Source organism: Paroedura picta, chromosome 2 (assembly GCF_049243985.1).
Source record: "Paroedura picta isolate Pp20150507F chromosome 2, Ppicta_v3.0, whole genome shotgun sequence".
NCBI lineage: Eukaryota > Metazoa > Chordata > Lepidosauria > Squamata > Gekkonidae > Paroedura > Paroedura picta.
In genome coordinates, this window is record NC_135370.1 from 20,109,834 (window position 1) to 20,120,582 (window position 10,749).

Consider the following 10,749-nt stretch of genomic DNA (forward strand, 5'->3'; position numbering starts at 1 on the left):
CTCCAAGACAGTCATGTGGAAGCCATCCACCTGTCAGATCCTCCGGCAGCAGGCAGCCGTCCTTCTGCAAAAAAGCAGAGGGGGGAGAAGAGCTCCTTCTGCCGAAGTTCTCTCCTTCCCTCCTGTGTTCCCTGCTGCGGCTGGCTGTGAGTGTCTGTGTCTTTATCGGCGCCACTCCCCCTTCTCCCGAAGTTCTCTGCTTCCCTCCTGTGTTCCCTGCTCTGGCTGGCTGTGAGGGTCTGCGTCTGTCTGCCCCCCCTCCTTCTGCCGAAGTTCTCTCCTTCCCTCCTGTGTTCTCTGCTCTGGCTGGCTGTGAATGTCTGTGTGTTTATCGGCGCCACTCCCCCTTCTCCCGAAGATCTCTGCTTCCCTCCTGTGTTCCCTGCTCTGGGTGGCTGTGAGTGTCTGCGTCTTTATCGGCCCCACTCCCCCTTCTCCCGAAGTTCTCTGCTTCCCTCCTGTGTTCTCTGCTCTGGCTGGCTGTGAGTGTCTGCGTCTTTATCGGCCCCACTCCCCCTTCTCCCGAAGTTCTCTGCTTCCCTCCTGTGTTCTCTGCTCTGGCTGGCTGTGAGTGTCTGCGTCTTTATCGGCCCCACTCCCCCTTCTCCCGAAGTTCTCTGCTTCCCTCCTGTGTTCTCTGCTCTGGCTGGCTGTGAGGGTCTGCATCTTTATCGGCCCCACTCCCCCTTCTCCCGAAGTTTTCTCCTTCCCTCCTGTGTTCCCCATGTTATCTGGCCATTCGTGTGTTGCAGCGTCTCTCAGCCGCAATCTGTCTTCCCCCTCCTCCATGTCTCTGGGGATGGCAAGGGGAGAAAGGGTGCAGAATGGAGCACGCAGCGTTTGATGTGGCCAGCAAGTCGAGGCGAGCATTCGGGGAGCTGCATTGGGGCGAGGGAGAGAGAAGGGGGGAAGCGTCAGACTTGTGTCTGTAGGGCTCACGGGCGAGTAGGAAGTCGGCCCGGGGGTTTCAATGGCGGCCCGTTGGCGGTGGGGCATTTGTTGGTGGTAATGGTGGGCAGGTTTGCAGCAGACATGCGGCGGAGGCGAGGGGGGGTGGAAGGGTTGGGAGGCACGAAGCGCCTCCTGATAGCAAGCAGCAAGTAGCAAAATGCAATCTCTGGGCACACGGGCTGGACTGACAGTTGGAGGGGCCAATGGGGAGCCACTTCGCGGCTCCCAATTGGCCACTGTAGAGTTTTTATCACGGACTCGCCCCGCCCATTCTCCGCCCACTAAGCCCTTAGGGCTTTATTCTTACCCCTCCCGCGGAGCGGTTTACAGATACCGCCCTCCCCTGAGGCTCAGGGCGGTTGACATGGAACTGGAATAAAAACAGTACAGATAACATGATAAATTGAACAGCCTCTTGTGGCACAGAGTGCTAAGGCAGCAGACATGCAGTCTGAAAGCTCTGCCAATGGGGCTGGGAGTTCAATCCCAGCAACCGGCTCAAGGTTGACTCAGCCTTCCATCCTTCCGAAGTCAGTAAAATGAGTACCCAGCTTGCTTTTGCTGGGGGGGGGGTAAACGGTAATGACTGGGGGAGGCACTGGCAAACCACCCTGTATTGAGTCTGCCATGAAAACGCTAGAGGGCGTCACCCCAAGGGTCAGACATGACCCGGTGCTTGCACAGGGGATACCTTTACCTATGTATGTACTGTATATTATATTATATTGTGACCACCACGAGCCTCCAGGGAGTGGCGGGATATAAATTGAATAAATAAAATAAAAATAACGGGAGGGGAAAGATTAGTGCCGAGGAATGGTTTGCTTTGGGACGGCTGCTGAGAAAAGGAACCAGAGCTGGGCAGGAGATATTCTGGACTCACCCAAATAGGCCTCCTCAATGCATTTTACACTGACTGTATCCGCGGTCAAGAGCGGCGCATAGATCCCTAGGGAGACAGGAAGGAGGGTCATGAGACTGGACACAAGGACCCATGTCTCAAAGCCAGAGGCCCAGACTGAGAGGGCTCAGGCCGGCCCCTGCCCCTCAGGGACTGAAGCCGAAGCAAGGCCGGTCCTGGATGGAAGTCCACCCCGGAGGAAGTCCGAGGCAGGCGATGGCCACCCCCTCTGTCCCTCCCTTTCTTTGAAAACCACCACGAGACGGGCAACGGAGAGGAGCGGAATATAAATAAAAAAATAGATAAGTAAATAATGTGCCACCTGATGCGCTGGCATTTGCCGTTTGGCAGTTAACTGTTCCTCCTGCGGCTGAAGCAGAAGACAGATCTGCCCTCTACAGATTTGACCCTCCCCCCGCCTAAACTTGCAGGGGGTTACAGGAATAAAATGTTTTACTGGTTATATTTATTCTGTGATTTTATATTCTGCTTGCTTATTGCCATCCACCCTGAACTTCCAGGAAGGGCAGGGCTATAGATATAAATATTAATTAATTAATTTACTTCCTGCCCCAGAATTCTAAAGCTGCCTGCAGGCTCAAAGAGGTTGGTGACCCTCCCTTACACCGAGTCACCCATCAAACCAGTCACCTGTGACTGACAGCAGCTCTCCTGCAAGGTCTTCCACATCACCCACCGCCTGGTCCTTCAGAAAACCAACCCCTGGAGATGCCAGGGATCGGACCTCGGACCCTCCGCTCAGTTATTGACCTTCAGTCTCCCCACCCCCTTGCCAGTTCAGTTGCTTTTTCTTCTTGAGCCTGACTCCAGCGTGACCCAGGTTCAAATCCTCGTCTCATTTTCTCTGGCTTTTCACTTCGGGACCCAGGACAAGCGCACAACCCAGAGCCCAGGTTCTGGCCCCTGATGACCTATGAATTTTGCAGCCGCCTCTCGCTGCAGAGCGAGTTTGCTCCTTAAACACTGGACAGTCTGTGCAAGGATTTCCGGTGTCTTGTTCTTGTTTTTCCATAGCTGAAAGAGCCAACAGGACGACAGGAAGGTGAAGGAGCTCCCTTGTTCCCTTGGGCAGAAGCCACCCTCACCCCGTATCTGTGGATGCCTCTTTCTTTCAGGCGTGTTTCAACCTGGGAGGCGGAAGAGGCGCTACGGAAGGACCACAGACCTTCCACCTGTGTGTACGTGAGAGTCTGGCATTTGCAGCTCTAGACCAGCCTATGGTGGGGGCTCTGTATGTCCCATTATGCACGGGGGTTTTAGCGCACATTCGGGGTGGAATTGCGGCGACTAAAATCACCGATAACGCACAGAGTCAGCTGCAACCAGCTGCAGATTCGGTGCACGCCGCTGAAAAAGCCGCGTTAGCAGAATGCGGAAGAAAGCACAGCTTCCCGGGCGACCAGGGCGCAACCAGAGGCGGCGCCGAGTGGACCGCGTGCATAATCGGGGAGGCCAGTGGGTCGGAGGTGGAGCGATCGCTCAAGCGGCCACTGGAACCAACAGCGGCGCAGCCCGGGGGGGGGGGGGAACCCAAGGGAACAAGGATGGAAAGGCGGCCGGAGAGCTCACAGTGGAGGGGGGCGAGGGGATCACCGCGGCTAAGGATGGCAGAGAGGCCGGCCACCCACCTCCCACCCATTCCCAAACACCCCCCCCAACCACAAACGAGAACGGAGGCGAGGTCTCTAAGGAAATGCAAAAACTTTATAACAAAGTCAATAGAAAGGGGAAACCTATGGGGCAGAGGAACCGGGCCAGGAAAGAAGGGGAGAGGCGAACGGGGAGTAAACGAAGGGGAAGGGGAAACATGGGCCAAACAAATCCCCCCCAAAGTCCAGCCTTGCGGAGGCAGCATCTGCGGCGGCAGCTCACGTGGGCGCTGAAGACGACGGCCCGGCATCCGCGCTGTGCGTCGAGGCATCCCCTGCAAGGGGGGAAGACAGGATGTCTGTGAGAGCGATGGCTGGAGCTGGGTTCCCTCGAGGGCCATGACGGCAAGGCACCGCCGCACGCCCAGGCCAGTGGCTCGGGATCGCGCAGCTGCTGTATGCCGCCACACACACCCTCCTGCCGATGCAGCATCCCTGTGGGCGCGCCTGCCTCCGCCCACATTAGATCCAGGAGATCCTCGTGCGGTGGAGGCGGCCCCGGGGTGTCCGCCTGGATGGCACGGAGGGCAGCGAAAAAAGTCTCCCGGAGCCGGGCAAACTTTTCCCGGCATTACCAGGGCGTCCGGGAGTACCCGGCCACTTCGAGAGACTCTGACGCCCCCCGGAAGACGTCAAAGCAATTGACCAACTGGCTGGTCATCAAGCGGCGTGCGTGGCCCATGGAGAGGCAGTGGAGCAGAAATAGCTCCCCTGCCCGACACTGCCAGCGAGCCCCGTCACGCCGCTCTCGCCAGGTGCGCAGCATGGTCACAAGTGACCAGCCCTGTTACCGCCCCTTCCTACCACGCCCCGTGGCGTCCGGGCCAGACTCTCGCGAGGGGCACCAGGACCGCCCCGCACGTCCCCAGAGAAGCCAGCAGCCCCCGGATTCCTCGCTTCCCCTTGGCTCCGCATCGACGCCTTGACACCCGCCGCTCCGGGTTTTGCCACCGCCGCGCCCCGTCCCGTGCATAACCGGTTTGCTTCGTGTCTTCCCCCTCCGCGTTTACCATGTGACCCGAACTCGCCGTTTCGGCGGCCGTGCATAATGGGCCCAAGTGAAACCCAAAAGAAACAGGGGCCAAACCTTGGAGAGCCAGGGTGTTTGTAGTGGTTACGTATGGAGGCCTCTGATTTGGAGAGCTGAGTTTGATTCCCCGCTCCTCCAGATGCAGCCTGTTGGGTGACTCCTGGAACTCTCCCAGCCCCACTGACCTCACAAGGAGAGCTAGTGTGGTGGGGTGGTTGAGAATGGTGAATTCTCCCACTTTGATTCCCCACTCCTTCTCCACATACAGCCAGCTGGGAGACCTTGGGCCAGGTACAGTTCTGCCAGAGCTCTCCCAGCCCCACCTGCTTCCTGAGTTGCTGGTTGTCGGGAGAGGAAGGGAAAGCAGTTGTCAGCAACTTTCAGACTACTTAGAGTAGAGAAATTGGGGTAAAAAAAACCCTAAGCTGCTTCTTTTGGGAAGCCACAACTGTGTCACAAGAACTCATGATATTTACGGCAGAGGTCACCAACCCCCGGTCTGCAGTCCGGTACTGGGCCGTTAAGGCCATGGTACCGGGCCGCGAGCGGCCGCACCTGCCTTCCCCTCCCCCCGCAGCGAGAGGGGGGGAAGAGGCAGGCGCGGCCGTGTTTGCGCCGCGGGTGCGTGTTTGCGCCACCTGCTGGATAAAACGCACACGTGCAGCTGTTCTGCGCATGCGCGTTAGCGCCACCTAGTGGAGAAAACACACATGAGCGGCAACTGCGCGTGTGCGTTTACATGCAGCTGCTGTGGCCGGAATGACCGGGCCGCATGCGCTGCAGCCGCCACAGGGGTAGCAGGGCCCAGTCGTTCCTGACTTTGAACCTTCGGAGTCGCTGACCCTTTGGGGATTTCGTGTTTTCCTCACACAGGGTGCTGTTCAAATTCAACAAAGTGCACATGGTAATGACATTCAAACTGGCCAACGCGTATTTGCACCATCACGAACTGGAGGAGAGGACAGTTGGAATGGCTTTTTTCACCGAGGTGAGCCTTGGATGACCGGGACACATGCAGAAACTTGTGCTGGGTCAATCCGTGGATCGTGGCCTACTGGACTCTTGATATCCTTGAACCCGTTCCCAGCCAGGCAGGACCACAAGGAGATCTCCCTGGGGGCACCAAGACTCTGTTCCATTCCTGGCTCTCTTGCTGTTTCTCATCCGGGGTGTGTAGCGTAGCCAGCAGACCTGGGGGCTGTCTCGCAACCAGGCCACGGGTGTTGACAGGTGGTTGGCCCTTTCCTGGCTCTGCATCCTGACCCCTCGTGTTCCTGGGAGGAACTGCCCCCCAACGGCTTGGAGGCCTCCCCTCCAGAGACTGGCCAGGGCATTGGCTTGTCTCCGGAGATCTGATGGGATCGGGCTTGCTGGAGCTCCCTTCCTGGCGGAGGGGAGGGTCAGGGTTGTCGGGAGGATTGCCCAGAGATCCCTGGAGACCGGGGGGGGGGCAGAGGCTGGGGGATGCTGCTGGGGGGAGAGTGTCCTGCCTGTGTTTCTCCCCAAACATCACCCAAACCTACCGGAATCTCCCGATCCCACAACCCACACTAAACAGCTGCCCCACCTACACGTCACAGCCCACGGAGACTTCCAGAAGGCAGTCCACCACTCCGCCAACACGCCTGCACGCCAGGGAGCAGATGGCCGTCTTGGCCTCCTGCTTGGCGAAGGCATCCCGGATGATGGGGAGGCGGCTGTAAATCTCCTGGACAGTCAAGAGCAGCTGCAGGATGGAAAAGGGAGCATGAAGGAAACCTGCCTGCCCTCTCACCCCTGCATTCCCACCAGCCAGGTTTTAGTTATAGTCGGAAGATCCATTGCTTGGGGTCAGAGAGACCGTCTGGAACCCGCAAAAACCTAGAGACACCTTCAAGGACATTTATCTTCCTATTTATTGGTATGCATTTGTTGACTTTGCTCACTGAGAGAGCCAGCATGGTTGAGAGTGGCGGACTGTGGCGGCGGGGCGTGCATGTTTTCGCGGCGGGGAAAGAAAGGAATGGAGAAGGGAAGCTGCGGCTTGGGGCGGCAGCTCCCAGGCGGCTTGGTGGTGTGTGCAGCGGCGGCGGCGGCTCCTCGGCGGGTCGTGCGGCGGCTCCCAGGCGGCTTGGGGGTGTGTGTGGCGGTGGCGGCTCCTCGGCGGGTCGGGCGGCGGCTCCCAGGCGGCTTGGTGTTGTGTGCGGCGGCGGCTCCCAGGCGGCTTGGGGTTGTGTGCGGCGGCGGCGGCGGCAGCTCCTCGGCAGGTCGGGCGGCAGCTCCCAGGCGGCTTGGTGTTGTGTGCGGCGGCGGCGGCTCCTCGGCGGGTCGGGCGGCGGCTCCCAGGCGGCTTGGGGTTGTGTGCGGCGGCGGCTCCTCGGCGGGTCGGGCGGCGGCTCCCAGGCGGCTTGGTGTTGTGTGCTGCGGCGGCGGCGGCTCCTCGGCGGATCGGGCGGCGGCTCCCAGGCGGATTGGTGTTGTGTGCGGCGGCGGCGGCTCCCAGGCGGCTTGGTGTTGTGTGCGGTGGCGGCGGCGGCGGCGGGGGCTCCTCAGCGGATCGGGCGGCGGCTCCCAGGCGGTTTGGTGTTGTGTGCGGCGGCGGCAGCTCCTCGGCGGGTCGGGCGGCGGCTCCCAGGCGACTTGGTGTTGTGTGCGGCGGCGGCGGCTCCTCGGCGGGTCGGGCGGCGTCTCCCAGGCGGCTTGGTGGTGTGTGTGGTGGCGGCGGTGTCTCCTAGGCGGCTCCTTCTGGTGGACGGCTGTCTTTGCCTGCGGGCGGGCTATAGCTTGGCTCCGTCGTGGCTAGGCTAGGGATGCCCTGCCCTGGTACTGTTTAAACATCCCTTCAAAATAAGATACAGACACGCCACAACAATGAACATAAGGAACATTTTCTTTTCATGGAAATCTTAACTCATGACAATGTCAAATCAATGGTTACCCTGAGCTTGTTTCTCTGCAACGAGATAGTCCCATCTGGGAGTGATGGGAGACAATGACACCCGAAGTGTGTTGTAATGTAAAGGGCCGGGGGGGGGGATGAAGTAAAGGGCCGGGGGGGGAGAGAAGGTGTCCCTTGGGGCCACCTCCAATTAGTCGAAGGACCACGTGTGGTCCGCCGCCCACGGGTTGGGGATCACTACGCTAGATGATGCGCTTTCAATGCCCTTTCGAAGAATCCAGCTGCAAAAGCGCACTGAAAGTGCATTATCCAGTGTGTGCAGAATGGGCCACTGGTCCCTACTGCCGCTTTTGCATTATATCTTGCCGTTTCCACACTGTGGGTGCCTTGAGGAGGGGGGGAGACCCTACCTTAGAAAAGTTTAGGAAGCCCTGAAAGGCCAATTTATTTCCTCGGGGAGGGGGTTAATGGGATATAAATAGCAGGTATTTGGGGATTTGGGACTTTACTTGGTTGGGTTTCAGTTGTGAAGAACACCCCCGAAGGCAGAGATGGAATTCAGTGAGATCGGAACATGCTGGAAAGACACTTCAGGGAAGCAGGGTGTGTGAATGAGATCTTGGGGCACTTGGGGACGGGAAGCTAAAGGCGAGCAGACAGGGTGATGCGGCGGTAAAGGAGGCAAAGGCAGCCTTGGGCTGTATGAAAAGAGGCATCCCATCAAAATCGCAAGATGTCCGAGTCCCACCGTACATCCCACATTGATTAGACTGCTCCTGGAATCCCATGTCCAGTTCTGGAGGCCCCACTCCAGAAAGGACGTGGACAAAATGGAGACGGTGAAGAGGAGATGGCCAAGCCAAGTGAGGAAAGGTCTGGGGAAGAGGAGGTGGAGAGGGGACAGGACGGCTCGCTTAAAGTATCTCAAAGGTTGTCATTTGGAGGAGGGCAGGGAACAGTTGATGGCAGAGGATAGGACCCACAGTCATAGATTTAAACTATGGGTAGAAAGGTACAGGCTACAGATCAGGGACCTTTCTTTACAGTCTGAGTACTTCAGCAGTGGGATGGGCTGCCTGAGGAGGTGGGAGCTCCCCCTCATTGGCCGTCTTCAAGCAGCGGCTGGACAGATCCTTCTCCTGGATGCTTAAGGCTGATCCTGCACTGAGCAGGGGGTGGGATTAGGTGGCCTGCATGGCCCCTTCCCCCTCTAGGATTCTAGGAGTCTAGTTCAGCAGTGGGATGGGCTGCCTAAGGAGGTGGGGAGCTCCCCTCACTGGCAGCCTTGCATTGAGTGCGGGGTGGGATTAGGTGGCCTGCATGGCCCCTTCCCACTCTAGGATTCTAGGAGTCTAGTTCAGTAGTGGAAGGGGCTGCCTAAGGAGGTGGGGAGCTCCCCGTCCCTGGTTGTCTTCAAGCAGTGACTGGACAGATCCTTATCCCAGATGCTTGGGGCTGATCCAACTCTATGATACTACGCTGCAATGATTTTACAATTACAATTCCTTAGCTGCCCTGAGGAATTGGGAAAAGGAGATCTTCTAATTTATATATATATTTTAAATATCCACGACCCCAAGGAGTCCCGAAGTGGGACCGTTCCCTTCCTCTCCCACAACAGACACCTCTGACAGGACTGCTCTGCGGAAACAGCCCTAAGAGAACTGTGTTGGAATGGCAATCAGCAAGCAATTTGGTGAAGTCAGCCCTGTGGGGCTGTTGTTCAGCAGTGTAAGCAGCTCACTAGTGACACCTAATGAACACTGTGAGGTTGCAGGGAATTCTGAGCCATGTGCTCTGTTTAATCTGAGCTACCCCACCCACTTCCTCCTTTTTGAGGAAGAGAAGGTCAGCGTGCTTTGCAGAAGCAAGCAAGGAGCATCCATGAAGGATCTGCTGATGTGAGGCACCCATAGAGGCAATTACTGTTTGCAACTACTCTTAAGAAGAAGAAGAAGAAGAAGAAGAAGAAGAAGAAGAAGAAGAAGAAGAAGAAGAAGGGAATGTTTGAATCCCCAAAACCACCACTGAGAGGGGATTGGTGGCTTACAATGATTGACAACCTGAGGAGCAGGAAGAAACCTGCAGGTTGTACACACTTCCGACTTCTCCGCCACCTTGTTGGGAAGGGAAAAGCCATGATGAGATGGCAGAATAATGCGGGAGGGGTCTCCCATCAGCAAGCGGTCAAGTGTGCAGTTTACAATCGCACTTTTACAAGCAGGAGGTGGCATGAATTGTCCACCTCTATGCAGAAATGGTCATGGTTTGGGTCTTGCTTCTGCCCACCAGCCTTGGAGGGCACCTGATACTTCTCACTTGGGTGGACAAGGGCTGCCATCACAGGAAGTGTCTGCCTTGAAGTGGGCACCTGGGGACCCTACCTGAAGCTCTTCTGCCCTCAAACTACATCCTTTCCTTAGTCTCCTTTGGGTTGTTCCTCCCACCTAAGCTGCTTCTTTTGGGAAGCCACAACTGTCTCAGAGGAACTCATGATATTTACGGCAGAGGTCTCCAACCCCCGGTCCGTGGCCCGGTACCGGGCCGTTAAGGCCATGGTACCAGGCCACCAGCGGCCGCGCCTGCCTTCCCCTCCCCCAGCAGCGAAAGGGGGGGAAGAGGCAGGCGCGGCCGCTGGCATGGCAGCGACGCAAACGCGCACGCGCGGAGCTTCCGCGCGTGCGTGTTTGCGCCCCTGCTGCCGAAAACGCACACGTGTGGCTGTTCTGCGCATGCGCGTTAGCGCCACCTAGTGGTGAAAACGCACATGCGCGGCAACTGCGCATGTGCGTTTACATGTAGCTGTTGTGGCCGGGCCGCCGGCTCTCTCCCACCCTCGGAGGCGGTCCCCGACTACAAGGCGTGGTGGTGGGGGCATGCAAACATACTTTTACAGCCCTGCTATGGAAGAATGGCTCACTGGTCTCCTAGCTCACCGGGGGAGGGGGAACCAGTCAAGATCTGTCCAGCACCGGAAGCTAAAGAGGGTCAACCCCGGTTAGTCCATGGATGGGAGACCTCTGAGGAAATCCAGGGTTGCAGACCAGAACCAATGGGATGAAATAAATTCAAAAGAAATTCCGTCCAAACATCCGGAAGAAGTTCCTGACAGTGAGAGCGGTTCCTCAGTGGAACAGGCTTTTGAATTCATTTCATCCCATTGATTCTGGTACTAGAAGGTGGTAATCGTCTTCTCTCCAGGCTAAACAGACCAAGCACACAGACCATCCCAAAATGGCTTTCTGTCCCCCTGCTCACGTCTCTGGTGACAGGATCTGCTAGCTGGATCAGCAGGGGCACCTGGCTACGGAAGATTACC

The 10,749-nt window shown here is 57.7% G+C and overlaps 1 long non-coding RNA gene across 1 annotated transcript; it reads right to left on the minus strand.

Moving 5' to 3' along the window:
• Positions 1–3,557: 3,557 nt before the first annotated feature.
• On the minus strand, positions 3,558–6,228 carry LOC143828612 (uncharacterized). Its single transcript, XR_013227764.1, has 2 exons — positions 6,124–6,228; positions 3,558–3,797 (listed from the first exon to the last, which is right to left on the minus strand). It is a non-coding gene; the product is annotated as an uncharacterized LOC143828612 (long non-coding RNA).
• Positions 6,229–10,749: the final 4,521 nt, after the last annotated feature.